Raw genomic sequence first — 16,521 nt, forward strand, 5'->3', positions numbered from 1 at the left:
GGGCCCGGCCTCCTCCCCCGGCGCGGCTCTGCCCGCGCAGGGAGCCGCCCGCTCCACCTCACAGCACACACACATCCCACCCCCCCGCATGTGGAATCCGCAATCAAGAGCCCAATTTTGTCATTTGGAAACACTAATTATATAATCACGCCACGCTGCAGAGCGTACTTGTCTGCCCAATTAGCTAGGACAATTATTAAAATTCGGAGGCCTAATTATGTCTCAATTTAATGCTGGCAAACTCGCGGATAGAGCAGTAATTAAAATCCTCTCCTTGCCTCTGCCTTTAGGGCAGCGGTTGATTAGGACCTGTCAGGGGCTGCTCTGCACCGAACCAGCCAAGCGGATTGTGCAACATGACCCCGCATTGTTAAGTGTGTCAACATATTAACCTGAATTCCCTTCAGCCCCCATAATCACAGTTCGTAGGAGGAAGAAAAGGGGCTAAAACATGAAGCATTTTATTAAAAAAACATAAATTCTTTTTAATTAATGCTGTAAGAGATCTGACGCAGCTTGAGCTACCAAATGCTGCGAGTCATGTAAGACTGGTGCTGCTAATTACCAGTAAAGGAAGGTTTGCTCTTCTCTGTTAAAAAGACTTCCCTCTCCTCTCATTTAAAGAAAATGATCTTTCTTTTGGGTAGTGTATTTTTTAAAACCCAGCTAGTTGGCTTCCAGTGATAAAGTTGATTACCAGTTTTTTGTTTGATGATGGAACACAAGTGAATATTGACTTCTGCGAGAATCAAACACACGACCGGAGGCGTAAATAAAACGGTCAGGATTTAACACTTGAAAGAAGTTAATAAAGTTGAAAATTAAAAATCATAATATTGGGATAATTTCTAAATATTTATTTTTGCTCACTCTCAAGTTTGATAGCAAGTCAGTGTTAAATCATAGACGACAAGAACTGGAGTCAACCCTCTCGTGCTCCTGTCTGGGGTAGCATGGACAAAGAGCCCCTGAGCCCAGCATCCCCAGCAACGGCCAGCGCAGAAAGAGGACTGGTCCTGCTGGCCGTGCAGGCAGAGGCATTCCCCTTCAGCACATCCCTTTCTGGCTGGAAAAACACGGCACCGAGCAAGGTGGATCCTTCATCTCCAGTTAAGTGAGTTTGGGACTAGGGAAGCAAACCTGAATTCCCAGAGCAGGGAAGGCCTGACTGCTGTGCGGGAGGCAGGGTGACCCCCCTCCCCCTGTGCGTGCCCTACATCTCGGAAATGGCCCCACTCCCAGCCTCCTCGGATGGCAAAGCGAAGTGCAAATCTGTGTTCTGGCTTGTTCCAGTGGCTGTCAGGGTGTTTTCCTCTTGTCAGCAGCAATTGACTGGTCAGGTTCACCCTTGTACAGCGATTGTAACAGCTCATTGACAGACCAGTGACCCAGCCGGACCCGATAATGGAAAACTATTGATTTCCGTGGGCTCAGCAGATCTACAATGAATGCCCAATATAATGTCATCAGCTGTCTTGGACTCTGATAAAGAGACCAAGTAGCAAAGACGTCCTGCCTCTCCCGACAGTTTATTGGTAAAAAAAATACTGGACACAAACAAACAACAAAGTGGCCTCTTCCAGATTCCCCCCTAATAAGCAACAAGAAATCAATGCCTGGGTAAATGCTAAGAAACCGCAGCCCAGATGTGGCAGGGACTCCAACTGCCCCTTTAACCGAGGAGGCCCGTGACAAGCCCCCCTGGGTTTTAAACACTGGCCACAGAGGAATAAGCGTGTAGGCGAGCGACACCAAACTCCACACCCATCTGCCAGCCTCCAGAGAGTGAGTAAGGAAAGGGGCAGAATGGCTGCTAGGAGTTGTAACCCCACGGGGGCCACGATCTACTCCTACCTGCAGGAAAACACATAAGCATGAATAACTATGGTGCTTTTGCTGATCACAGCCCTCCCGTGTCACAACCAACGCTCTGGGCTGAGGAGGAAGTTAGGTAACGATGACAAATCCTAGTTAATAAAAACCCATTGATGCAAGGTGAAATTTAAAGTTTGTACAGCAGCCCTCCTACAGTTGAGGTGTTCATAGATAAAAAGGCACTGCAAGCCCAACTGAAATTTTGGGAGGGGGGACATCAATATTTAAGGATTTGCAGAATTGTCATAAGCCAGTAAAGAACAGGGAGAGACACGAGCACAGCAGCCTTCGGTGGGAAAACCGATAGTTCAAACACTGACTTTTTTGGTCTTAGGAAGCCAAAGTGTGGCCTGTCCTTCCCGAGTAGATCATTCCGCCTGGATAGAGTGGCCCTGTCCCTGGGTCTGACTGATGGAGCTCAAACCTCTCTGACACCTGGGCGCACCAGGAAGTCGGTGGGACATTTACCAGTGCAAGGTCTATGGGAACTGGCATCAGACGGGTGCGGGTTTATGTGGGATACCACGCGCTTGCAGATGTTCCACTGCACCCCAAACCCCTTCTGTAGGGCTTGGAGCCTTCCAGAACTGAACTCCTTCCAGGTTAACCAAGTTTCTCATAAGGGGTGAAGGGTGAAAACAAGAGCTACTTACCCTGCCAGATGCCAGCACACATTTAATTCAAGATCTAAGACCAGTGGAGATTAGAACAGCTTTGTGATCACAGTGAAAAAATTCAAGTGACCTTGGGGAAACATTTCTTTTAATGATGAACAACTGGTCAGTTTTATCACAAAAATACCAGCCATTCTTTAATGCATTTTCATCTTTCATAGCTTTCTGCTCAGTGGTTTCTCCCGGTATGTGCCTCGTACCCCTCGCATCATCGCTCTGTCCATGTCATCCACACATGCATGCATTTCCTTTACCTTCCCCTGACAAGAGGCACAGCTCTGTGATGTGCTACATACCCTCGTCAAGGGGAAGTGACTGCACAGATTACGTTAAGGTGACTGCAGCTGGATACATTGCAGTTCCTACATACTTCCATTTTCCACACACTTCCCACTGCACAGCCTTGGCTCTCTCTCCTGCAGATGCCTCCCAAACCCACCTACCTCTACTCGAGCTTTTACTTCATGTTCAATTTCCATATGTTGCTGTCAAGTATTTCGCTCCTTGGCATCCCCTCAGGGCCTGATCCTGCGAGACTAAGTGTGCTGCACCTGAGAAGCGTTAAGCAAGGCTGTGCGAACGGCTGACTACTCTTGGGGTTTTGCTTTTTTGATGATCATTTTGAATTACATGAAAAGTAAACTCTTGCAGCTTTTTGTTTTGTTTATCCAAAACAAAATCCCTCAACATTTTCAATTAGCTAGCATGAGGAGCTGAAATCCATCTTGCAGAACAGCTTTTCTGAGCACCAGAACCTCGTGGGTGATGCTCAAACCCACATGTCTTGTCCCTGGAGAGGCAGTTCGCAGTTCTCCACTCCTCCTCCTGCCCATTTCTCAGAACCCCTAATCTCGTGTTAAGCGAAGCACAAATAACATCTCCATGCTACTCCCTCCCTAAGTACAAAGAACATGTTCAGGCCTTTGGATAGCAAGCTCCCGAGGCAGGGATTGTGCTCTGTAGTATTACTGTTGTCATATTTTCCCTGCTGTAATGTTCCATGTACATTTATGTCATTTTAAAAATACAATTAACAGACGTATTGGAATCCACAATGGCCCAAAGAAGGGAATAATAGAAGTAGAGTAACCATGTACATTTGCTTCCTACAACTATGCTGGCTGTGATGACCCACTCCCAACCAGCAGGTAAGTGATAAGAATGAAACACAATCCTGAATATTTAAAAAGTACAGGAAAGCTGTCCACAGCTTCCTTTCACTTGGCAGAGACTTCCAAGAGGGTTCAGCTTCTCTCTGCCTGCCTGAAGGTGTTGACCCGCCCTGTCCTCACAGCACACCTCACCTCCTTCCAGTGAGTACCAATAACTAAGGCTTATTACTACTGTTAGGACTTGCAGGCTCACCCAGTCACCAAGAAGCAGCAAACATAGTCAACCAAGATGAGCCACTGGAAGACTCGTACCAAGTTGCTATCCTTCCCCGAGATAGACCACTCTGATTTGTACCTAACTGCACTTCCCAAAGATACTCGCTCTGGGAGCAGCTGCTCCTTGCTTACAAGGAGCATCAACGGAATATAGACTGCAACTTTTCTACTGAAGTCTCTAAATCAATGTAGATATTTATTGTACAGTGTTCAATATTTCAATAGTGCATACACATACCTGTACCACCTTTGTCAGCTCTGCTGAACTGGGAGTTATTTTCCCTGGGATGATCACAGCCCACCAGTATGGGCTGAGATTTTGTAGGCAACTGTCCTCCAACAAAGCCCGAATTGTGTTTTTTAACATTTACAAATAGGTTTGTGCAAATAATTGATTCTGATGTAAAGCAATTGAATGAAACTAAAATAAGAAAAAAAAACCACCTGAGTTCAGATCAATCTAAAATACTATTTTCCAGTTTTCTTTGTTGAATCCCATAAATTTTGCAGCGAGGAAAGTGCTTTGTTTCATCCAAAATGGTTTTTTGGGCACTTGCAACAGAAAAAAAAACCACCCCACAAAGGAAATAAGAGGTTGGATTCACCACAGCTGCTGTCATTCCCTTTTTATCCACTAACCCAGTAATTAGGGCAGTGACCCAGGATGTGGGAGATCCGTGTTCAATCCCCTCTCTGCCCGGAGGTATTTGAACCTCCATCTCTCTTCTCTGAGGAGAGCGTCAGAGCCATGGTGCCGAGGGCGTCTTTCTCTGCTGTCTCCTTTTGCTTGGTCCCTCCTGGACAGGTTCGTGTCGGCTGACCACTGCGTGGAGCTCAGGTGCACCATCTCACCCAGGCACAGCCCAGCTCCCAGGGTCCAGCACCACCCCTGCCCCTTTGCCCTGCTGCTCAGTGAGTGCCAGGTGGGGGAGTTTCCCTACCTTAGACAACTCTCAGATACACTACACCTCCACAACCAGACCACCAAGGTGGTCCCAGGGCTGGGTATCAATCCTCTAAGGCAGAATGTGAGTCCACCGCCGTGGATATTTATCATAATAACAGGACTTTTCACCAGTAAATAAGCAATATGTAAAAAAAAAAAAAAAGATGTCTAATTGAGATAAATACCGTATTTCTCCAAGCCTAAATATCTTCCCACTTCTCTAACCATACTTCGCTACGATTTTCAATTACTCCCCTAAATGAATTTTTGTCTGTTATTGTATTATTGCCTGTAATGTTAGGTAGTGCGATGTTAAGAATGTTTCCTAATATGAACTTACTACTTTCTTGTTGTATTTTTTGTACTTTTTAACCGCAATTAGTTTCATAAGCAACTTACTCCAGCCCAGAAATTAATTGTACTATATTGAGTACATGTCAAGCCTCCAGCCTTATGCATATGGCTTTGCAGGGAAGCTTTGCACACAGTAGTTCATGTGCATTTTCGCATCACCAATGAGATCAGTTGAAATTCTTTTTTTAATTATGAAAATTTGGTACCTCGATGCTACATTCTTCTCAATTCTAAAATTATCTTCATTTTAATAATGCTATTTCAAATTGTTTTCTACTACATATGTCTATTGAAAAGAATATCCTTCTTTATTCAGTTTTTGCTCTATTGTTTCTAGAAGGTAAATAAATTATCTGGCATTTCTTACAAGCAGACTTTGATTACATAGAAGTCCATCATTTCTTGGTATTTGATAACCTTTTATTAGGGCTGACCTCTGGGGACTCTCCAGACAAGTGGCCACACAAAGTCACAGTCACAGAAGGGGATTTACCCACCCAAATGTGAGAAGGACTCCTTTGTAATGAACATTAAAAAACCCCCTCCACTTTCATCTTGCTTTAGGAGCCTCTAGCACAGCATATTTATGGAATAATAAAACAGGGCTTCAGGCCTTTTCTTCTCATGCATCAGTAACAGGATCCTTGCACCACGCTTATATGTGCTGCACGCTATATAATTTACTGTACCTCGCTTCTCACAGCTAACAGTCTCAAATAGACTAAATGAAATAAATCTTCTGATGCTGCTCTCACAGAAGAATTAAATCACGGCACAGAACTGGCTGCGAATATCCCTGTGACAACTTCTGTCCCCTCCTCCCTCCGTGAGTTAGCCAGTCTCACCCTGGCATGTCGCTTGGGCGGTTCATTCACTGTTGCTTAGTACGAACCATCATTCTGCTTATTTGTATTACCACGGAGAGACTTCAAATTAAATTCCTCGTACCAACAGCTATGCAGATAAAAACCTCAGATGCTTCCCTTCTCAAAGAGCTAATACTCTAAAGAGTCAGGAGGTGGGAGGAAAAGCAGGATGTTTGCAAGCACCATCATCGTAGAGCTGACTGTGTGTGCAAACGGAGGGAAACTACTTCTTCCAGAATTAACTTTCTCTCTCCTTCGCATTGATTTTAGAAATGATAAAAACCTGTTGAGTTACTAGAGTTAGAAATTAAAACGGTGAACGAATTGCTCATTCTGGGGAATAACATGAATCACAATCCACCAAGATACCCTTAGACCTCCAGCTCAAAAATAATAAACATTTGGGATTTTTATACCCACTTAAGTCAGTGGGAAAACGCTGCTCTAAATTATCTGCATTTCATGTACACATGTGAATGGGTGTGAAAGTGTGTGTATATGCTCATTGTTTCATTTAATCTTTATATTAATGAAAAATATATTAAACGGTACAGAAAAAGCATCAACCTTTCTCTTCGTTGTATTTTAAATCTGAGACTGTACAACAGAGAGAGAACCTCATGCTATTTTGAGTCATAAGGAGGGGCAGTTTGTAATGAAGGTTAACAGTGATTACAAACACTAAAGGAAGCCACAGCAGCTCAGGTGCCCTCAAGCCCAGAGGCGCAGCCCCAGCCTGCAGATGCCTAAAGCCTGGCACAAGCAGGGTGTGCACCCAGTTGCACTAAACCCACCACAAACCTCCACCTGGTCCCATGAGTCCTCTTCAGTAAGGAGAAACACGGGTGCTGAGGAGTCATGGTGCAGATTCACCAGCATCCTGCTGTCCATGCTGGTCTGCACCCATCCTTGGCCTATGGAATGCTGGACATGGTTCTTGCAGCAGCACTGCTGCCATGTTCCAAGCTGTCCTCACAAACAGATCCAGGAGGGAAGGAAAGCCCCACTCATTCCACTTCCTTACATCTTCACCAGTTTGCCCAAAAGCAGTTTTGGCACGATTCAGGATCACTGCCTGGGAGACCATCCACAGAATCACAGGCAATGCATTAGCACGATCCTGCTGGCATCCTGCTTTGAAGCAAAGTGTGAAACATCAAGTCTTTCACTGGCTAGTGACAATCCCTGCTAAGAACACCCCTATTCCTAACCCCATACAGGGCACTTTTAATTTAGTCTCACTCGGAGCACCAGATGCTCTAATTACATTACCCAGATTTTCTGTAAGGTGTATTAGATGAACAAATGCTACATCTGTAACGGTGACAAGTATTATTTTTAATCACATCCATGATGGTTTTGTTTCAAAGCTCAAGAATCCTCTCCAGCAGGCCCCTTTTGTGTTTTTACATCACCCAAGGGCCTCAGTGAGGAATTCCTGAGACACATTCACTTGTACCTGTTTATAAAAAGTTGCTGGCACATAAGGCCATGAACATTTCTTGCCCATCTGCTCCATAAATTTTTCTGTAAGTCTAATTGCAGAGCACAGTAAATGAGTTATAGGTGGTCAGCTGTTGCTTTTCAGTTTTGCTGCAGTCGTTTCTCAGTATGTTGCAGTTAGAGCCCATACCTGCATCAGCCTGCTTGATACAATCTCTGTCCCAATGAAACTGTTAGATACAGCATCCGAATTACCGCATCTCCATCATCCCTTAATGGCTCATCATCCCTGGCTAGTAGCCTGATGGCTACTCATCATTGCCTGGCTGGAAAGGACCTTGAAGTCTGTAAGTTATTTCACTGCAATATTATAGAGAACAGCTGGTTTTTGCTTAATCCTGATGACATGTTGAAACACAGCGCAGGACAATTAGAAATCCAGTGCTGTGGAGACTGATTATTCATCATTGACAATTTTACAGATTATCCTTTTTTGTTCTCACAGTTGATATTCTTACCATTGCCTGCCTCCACCCTCTTGGACTATAAAGAAAACATCTGAAAAGTACTTCTCTGCCAACTGTCTTTAAGAACAGGAGCAGTAACATCCAACAAGATGAGTGATGGTTGAGAAATAACCGAACATCTCAGCTGCACACAGACAGACAGAAAGCCAGTATCTCCATCAGCTGAGACACACAGTGTAAGACACTCAGTGACAGACCTCTCACTTACTCCAGATGACACACAATAGAACATAAAGAGCTGATCTGATTCCCTTCTTGATGTGACTCATTTCAGAGTATTCACTGTGCTTGAAATACATCACGGCTTGGCTTCACGGACAAAGATTTGGGAAGGGCTTTACCCACGCTTGAAATACATATCACTGAACATAAAGCCCAGTGAAAACATCAATTAAAAGAAAAACCACAACCTAAAATGAGGAAAACAAGCTCATGATCTGACCACCAGCAGCAGCAGCCGCATGGCCACCCATTAAACTCCACCAGGCTCCACAGTTGTTCCAGGATAGTTCATTTCATAAACAGGATTTCGGGCAAACAAGAGAAGGACAAACAAGATGTGAACATTCTGCTCCATGAACATCATCGGTCTTGCAGAATTTCAGGTTCCTGTCTCCGCTCTGCCTACCATTGCCTTAGCACAAGGGCATAGAGAGGCAGGCAGCCCTTAGCGTTAGTATTCACCAGGAACATCATCGGTCTTGCAGAATTTCAGGTTCCTGTCTCCGCTCTGCCTACCATTGCCTTAGCACAAGGGAATAGAGAGGCAGGTAGCCCTTAGCGTAGGTATCACCCAGTCTTTTGGCCGCTGATGCTGTCTGACCAGTTCACTTACCAAATTTCTTCTTCATTAAAATACATTTATGACCAAGACTTGCTGCCTTCAGGAATTTCACACGGTTAAAGCTTTTGCTGCATCAGCCCGTGTAGGGCAGGAAACATCTTCTTTTTGCCTTATTTGTGCTGCAAACAAACAAGCAGAAGACAGACGTCAAGTGTATGTGGCTGGAATAACTGTTCTCGGTATTGCGTGTTCACAGCAGAGCTGAGATCTTTCTAAAGAGTTCCAGCATTAGCTACTGCCTGTTTTACTGACTATTTGGCCATTCCTTTCTGTGAAACATTAAGATTTCTGCAATTCCAGTGTCTCATTTGCCTTTAAGTTTGCCTTCTGGCCCTGTAGCCTGTCCGTTACGTGGGTGAACAATTCAAAATCCACCTATTTTCTAAAAAAAACTTACTTGATCTAAATATTTAAATTGAAATTAAAAATATTTCACTTATAGAAACTGTCTATAGAATTGTTATGCCAATGAAGTATCCAGTGACTTGTTTACTTTACAGAATAATTCTGATTAACAAACCCGCGTGGCCCAAATAGAGCCTTACAAGTAGAGGCAATATTATGCCTATGTACTTATGGCACACAAGGGAAAAAAGCTTATTTTTAAAACATGGTACTACTACCAGAGGGAGGGAGATGTAAGAGGACAATTCTCATTGGAGCCAAGGCAAGGGCTGACAAGAAAAGCAGAGAGAAGTGACTGAGATCCATCCTCTAAGCAGTTGCTTCCCAGGAGGAGTGCAGGGCAGCTTGGGCTGGGACGTCAGAGGGAGCTTCCATGCCTGCCTGGTCTCTGTTTGGGGACCAGCGAAAGGTAAATAAATCCATTACCGTTTGAAGGACAGCAACATGCACAGGGGAACATTTAGTAGATGGCACAGGAAGTTTAGAAGTGGAAGCAAATCAATCACCCCCCATTAGTCACACACTCATGAGAAGAAACCAGACCAAAAAAAAAAAAAAAAGAAAAAAAAAAGTTAAAATACGGGCAACAGGAAAACTGGTGCCTCTTTAAAGGTCTGAAAAGCAGAAGCACTCTGTCAAATGGCAGCTATGACGCAAGAGAGCCCAGCTCGCGCATCCCCGCCATTGCTGGACTTCTGCAACTGTGGATGCATGTCACACCTTTATCAACCCGCTCGTGCAAGCATCATGCTTCTCCGCAGCCCCCGCTGCCCCGCGCACGCCTCCCCCACCGCGCAGGTGAGCAACAGAAGTGCAGGAAGGAGAGTTATAGGCGTACGTCCACAAAACCACCGTATCTTTGGTTTTAATCTCTTTTGAATGACATACTCCCACGTGAGGTAAAATTAGGGCCGTATTCCAGCTTTTGTTATGAGGAGATCCTGCGCCTACGTTACAGCGAACTCGGGGTGTCCCACCGGGTTATGTGTCCCTCACCGCGCCGCGCTCCTGCGGCCGAGCCAGATGGCCGGTGCAGAAGCCTCTTGCAGGAACACATCTCTACAGAGGAGGATGGCACACTGTACTGGGGGAGCAGGCTGCCTCTGAATGCAGCTCCGTCACGGTATTTAAATCACATTAAAGCTTTCCTTTATTACATACCCCCTTGTGATTTTGCCTGGCCACATTCTAATTACCAGCCTTGCTGCAGCGCATGTGGGTTCCACACTTCGCTCCCCCTCCCATCTTATGGGAAATGACTTATTTTGCACAATCATTATGAAAATACTGCAGTGAGATAACTCTCTCCTCCTTTCCCCACCCTATAGCACAAGTCATTTTTTTGTGTGGGAGAGAGACAACAAAATATTCAGGTTTACATGTATTTTTAGACACGGCAGATACATCTGTTAAGGCTCCCTTAAGTAGTTTAACCACTTTTATTATTTTCTTACATAAATATCTGATTTTGAAGTATCGGTATATTTTTCCCTGTCAGATGACAGCTGCACCTGTTTTTCAAAGATATTATATTTTGCATTTCTTATTCTCAGCCAATTAACTTGTTAAACAGAGTATTTTAAAGGAGGTGAATTTCGCTAACTTCTGATGACTTATACCAGGTTTTTTCTGAGCAATTTTGTTTGGCAGTAGGCACAATTCCTCTTTCCTATCCCATTAGTTACCGGCACCAATCGGAGATCACATGGACTTTAATGGAGAACTTAACATTCAGGAAGGCTTAAGGTCTGGGATGTGTCCACTGCACCACTGCTGCCCCTGGCCATGGCTTTGCCATTCTCCGTTTTCCAGTTACAGCACTAACCATGCCTGAATACCACGATGATTTCATGTTGCCTTGCTGTTTTCATGGCTTCCCTGCTGAGATGAAAATAATTTTGACTGTTAACCAAGGCAAAGTACCAATGCAGAGAAAGGCTACATTTACAGTCACTATTTACTTTGATTTAGTTCCCAGGTACAGAACCAAAGACGGCCTCATTAACCTGTGCAGGCTGAGGCTATCCTTCGGGTAGGGAAGGAGTTGAGATCTGCAGGGTGAAGAGGGTAACAAATCTCACCTTTGCAAATCTTCTAGAATTAACACAGACTTTTAACGAGAGTTAAAAACAACACAACTAACACTCTCCTGGGGGCAGGGGGAGTGAGAGAGAAAGCACAAGCAAGGAAAGTAAAGAGAAAAAGTAGGGAAATAGTGCAGATTTTCTCTGATGATAAACGAGCTCCCTGCAATGGCAGCGAATACCAGTGATGGCAGCGAGCAGCACGCACTGCTGTTCGCTGGCAACTGGAGTATGAAGCAGCTGAAGCTTTGAATACATCTGGTTCAGTTTTCAGTAACTGCTCAATTTTTATCGTGATCTCAAATTGGACAGAGCTTTCTCTGCGCACAGTAATCACAGCAACAGCAGAACACATTGACCAGCTTCAGTCAGTTCTGAGACAGAAAACTGAAATAAAGCACCTCAATTCAATATCATCCTTGACCGCCTGAGGATGGGGAGCTCTCCCTGGCCACTCAAAGAGCTCCAAGCCCAGGACAATCCCTAGCGATCCAGAACACCAGATAGCTGCGATTGACATTTCCAGTCTGTTAAGGTAAGGAAGACATCTGAAAGACAACAGCAAGGCAAGCACCTTCTGCTTCAAAAGTGAAAGAAAGAGAAGATGTGCCCACTGCAAATCTGGCTGCTACAGCAGCAGGTCTCGTACACACCTAGACTGCAGATTCTCTTGCATAACATACCTGCTGCTTTCAGTTTCTAAGGTAACACGAAGACAACACAGCCTAGACCACCACACAGCTCTCGCAGCCCGGCGCACGATGCGCGTTACAGCAGGAGCGGCTGGGAAGCAGGGCTTCCCGCTCTCCCCCCCACCGCTCGGGAAACGCTGTGCCAGCTGCTGCGCTTTGCAGGGAATCGTAGGGATTTTGTTTGCTGCTGGCAGGAGAGGGGACTGCTCACATCATCTCATGCATTTCTGCGTCTAAATCTGAAATCGCAGTTCAATTTTCTAAGAATTTCACACTATGCATCGCATTAATAATTTACTAGTAAATGGGCCAAGATTCTAATCGCCAATACTTTCACTGGTTTTTAATAGGTAACCTTGTTTCTTTTTGCTCAAAGAAGCTAACAGCTGCTTGTTTACAAAAATAATTCAAGGAAATGCTCCATTTTCTAAATAATTCTATGGTTTCAGAAAGGCTCTCAAAAAAAAAAAGGAAAAAAAGAAGAAAAAAAAGAAAGAAAAAAGCACCAGTAATCCACTTTACAGAGCAAAACCAGAAATATGGTACAAACCGTTTAGTTTCCCAGAGGGGCTGATGCTACGGAAGGTAGTTGCCTTACTCATGAGGCAAGAGTTCAGCTACCAACAGCAGAGTGAAGTCCAGAGTCCTGGGCTGGTACCAACTGTTTAACTTGGGATGCTTGTTCTGTGAAATTCATCTTCCAAAGTCACTAAATCTCAATCTCCTTCTCTACCCCCCACTTAGGTAGAGCTACTGTCTCCATATAAAATAAATCAGAAATCAGGCCATTAGCTATGCTTTTAAGAATACTAAGCAGCACTCTTATCTGTGTTCACAGGGATATAGCTTACAGGGCATTCCCAAAAAAGCTTCAGCACTCGTAGCCAGCGGCAAAATAAGTGCCAGAGAACAAGAAAGATGAAAAATGACGAAGAAAAAGCAAATGTGGATATAAACTCAGGGAAGGGAAAACAAACCAAGCCAGGAATGAAGATAATGAAAACGGTCAGGTTAGCAGCGCAGTGAGACGCGGCTAAGTACTCTCCCCAGATGGGAACTGGGCCTGAGGGCAAAGAAATGAGTTTGGGACCCTGGAAGAACACTTACATTCTGGGTCAGGGTCTTTAGTCATTTACTAGCACTCATGGTCAGCTGCAGCCAGAGAACACTGGGTTGCATAGTGGAGGTTATTTTAATGAGAAGGGAATGTTACAAAACGATGGATGCCAAACAGTAAAGAGATTTTTTTGGAGGCAGTGAGTGACAATCCCTACCTGAACAGAAGCTGGAAAATCCAGATTTCAGTACCAAATTTGTGACTGAGGCTGTATGTGGGAGGAGCAGCTCATGCTCCTTCAGGTCTGGACAAGTGTCTGGATTTACACTCTACACTTAAAAAGCATCAGTAAACATACTCCAGATGGCAAAGGGAATAGGTACAGTTGACTTCCAACACAAGAAACCAGACTTAAAACCTCATTTCCCTGTCACTGCCTATTTCTTTAACAGTTCGGGGATAAAACTTACTCCTTGGCTGTTCAGCTAAGGATAATACTTGCCCTAGCCTCCTCTGCGCCAGGAACCCAAACGCACCCCTGAAGATCTGAGGCACAGCAAATGCAGCCATCAGCTGCATCTCAGGGACTACAAAACGAGCGTCAACCTCAGGCTTATACTGTCTTCTGTTTGCAGTTTCTGTTTCAACCTATGGGTTTTTCTTCGCTTTCAAAGAGCTTTTTTCCTGCCTCTTTATCCAAATAAGGGTCTTTTCTTTCTTCTACTTTCACACTACTCCTTTTCCAGGGAAGAGAGATGAAAGAATTCTTTCTTGTCAGCAAGACTTGTACCTAGGTGACACACAATTCCTTATTTGGTTAAAATACAGGTTAATGGTGTTAGTTTGCTTTATCAGTCACTTCTTTCCTGAAGCCCTTTCAAAGAGCACAACGGGATTCAGGGCTTCAGCATTTGTTGCTACAGCAGAGAGGATAGATTTGGATGAGCTTCACAGAGCGCTACAAACATGATTCACAGCTGCTGCTGGCTTCAAGATACGTAATCAAATGTTGAACTGTGAAGCTTCCAGTTTCCAATAAACAGATTTTTTAGAAGGGCTTGATCATGTTTGGGAACACTCACCATAAACATCCTGTGAGCATGTTTCGGATCTCTGACACAAAAGCAGGATCATCATCATCAGTTGGTATGAAAACCTGAGATCTCACAAGTTAAAAGTGTACTTTTAAGTGAAGATAGAGGACAGAAAGCCCGAGAGTGTTGTGTGTGTAATACAAGAGTTGCAATTTTCAGGTCTCTGGGCTCACAGTTACCAATTTGCTTGGATTTTAATTGTACTAAAAAGAGCGCGCAGAGTCTGCACAAGAAAGGTCTTTCAGGGCTTTTACAACAAACTTTGTCTCCACCTAGAGAAAAGCATCTCTACAGGGATGCGTTTATTCCAATTTCTATTTCTAGCCAAAATAACAGCACATCAGCCTTCAGGCAGCATGTGCAAACCATCTCTGCAGTCAGCAACACACCGTGTAGAGCTTTCCACTGTGGTACACCTCAGCTACCCGCATGTGAACGAAGGCAGCCCGGAGCGCTTCCCCAAAAGGAAAGCCTGCAGCCCCACCACCACAGCCAGACACCACCTACTGGAACCACCAGGTCTTCCTACTTGATGCACTTGAGCACAGCTGAGTCGTTTTACGAATAACTGTTAGCTGACTTACCTTCAAATCTTAACAGGGGAGTAGGGCACTACATTTAGAGGGATTCCTTTGTTCGCTGTTTTAAATACAAGGTCATCAGCCTCTAGTGCTAACTGGGGAATGAGCAAGTGCCAGACACCAACCCTAGCAAGAGTGTGGAGGGAACCGCCACTCCACCCCTTGTTTGAAGCCAACCAACCCCCCAACCCTCTCTTATGCTAAATTTGATCAGCCTTTGCATTCGTTTTCTTGCAGTGTGTTTGTGTGTGAACGGTTGTGGTATGGCAATGAATCTTTTCACGCTGCAGGAGACAGAGGGGAACTGCAGAGCACCAGGCAGGCTGCGCTCCTCAGAGTGCTCTGGGTCCAGGCGCATGTGGAAGCCATCGCCCAGCCAGTACGGAAGGGAAAAACTGCTTCTTACCCGCAAAGGCAGCATCAGCAAAACCAGATTGTGCAGAGCAACAAGTGGGAGGATACACAGAGAGGAGAGCCGTTCTTTTGTGATTCAGGCTCCGATTTTGGGCCCCAGGCTCTGGTGATGTTCCCTCCATCACCAATCTTCATTCTGGAATGTAAATATCCTCTCCCTGTATCACCTCTGAATTTTCAGCGGGCTACGGCCAACAAAACTGCCCTCTTTGCCTCACCATGCAACTGCTCGTATTAGCGTGGAAGTACTGGGTTTAGGCGACACATACTGTGCAGCTCACCGCTGAACAACGGGAAGAACACCAAGAAGCCTGTGGTGTTAAAAAGGAACATTTTATTGCAAGAGATTACAGACCTGGCACTGTGGCCATATGTTTCTATTACATCAAAATGGCTACCCATGTATCAGGCAACAGCACCTACAGAGCACGGTGGATTGAAACACCTGAAATCGTAATGCAGTCAGCTTTTTAAAATAAGTATCACCCTAAAAAGATTAAAAAAAAATGTCGAAACTATATAAACAATTTATTAAAAAAGAATCTGGTGTTTAAGTATCCAGGCCATTAACTATTGTGATAAAAAGTAGAAAATTCTGTTAACCATAGCGCTCAACTGAACAGGCTTAATTCACAGCCCTTACCACTTAGTTAAAAGCAACTCTTTGTTATTTGCTGTTAACTTCTCCGCATTTTTTCAGCCAACATTTACCTTTGCAGGTTTTCAGAATCAGGGAGAAGATTTAACGAACAACTCCTCTTTAAAGCACTAGTGACACATGGGAAATCTAGAACCGGAACGGGCCCAGAAAAAGCACTGGAGTCAAAACAGCTTTGCAGGAAGGGATCTCCCCGACTCAGTTCTGTGACACTGACCTGTTGAAACTGTGGCTGGATGCACAACTCTGAGCCCCAGTTCGCGCCTTGTACTCCTCCCGTGGTACACTTACCTCAAAGACCTTGGTGAGCTCCCTGAGCGTGGCTGAAAAGGCAGGACTTTTGAACAGGCACATAGCTTGAACACAGTAAGTCTGGCCCAGGACGTGAACCCCAGCTGCTGCAACCCCCATCTTTGGTACATCGGGTGCTCGCTCCCCCTCCCCAAAGGCTACTGTTAGTTATGGCCTGCTCTGTGTTTTTCTCCCTTGAGAAGAGTCAGCAGGTCATTTCCTGACACCACTGGCTGGGCAAGGCGGGTGCCACGGAGGCAGAAGTCAGATCTGCAGGCAGAGCTGGACTGCCTTGGCTTGTGGGAGCAGTTCACCTAACACAACTCAC

The sequence above is a fragment of the Buceros rhinoceros genome, unplaced genomic scaffold (genome assembly GCF_000710305.1).
Source record: "Buceros rhinoceros silvestris isolate BGI_N320 unplaced genomic scaffold, ASM71030v1 scaffold14180, whole genome shotgun sequence".
In the NCBI taxonomy this organism is placed as follows: Eukaryota; Metazoa; Chordata; class Aves; order Bucerotiformes; family Bucerotidae; genus Buceros; species Buceros rhinoceros.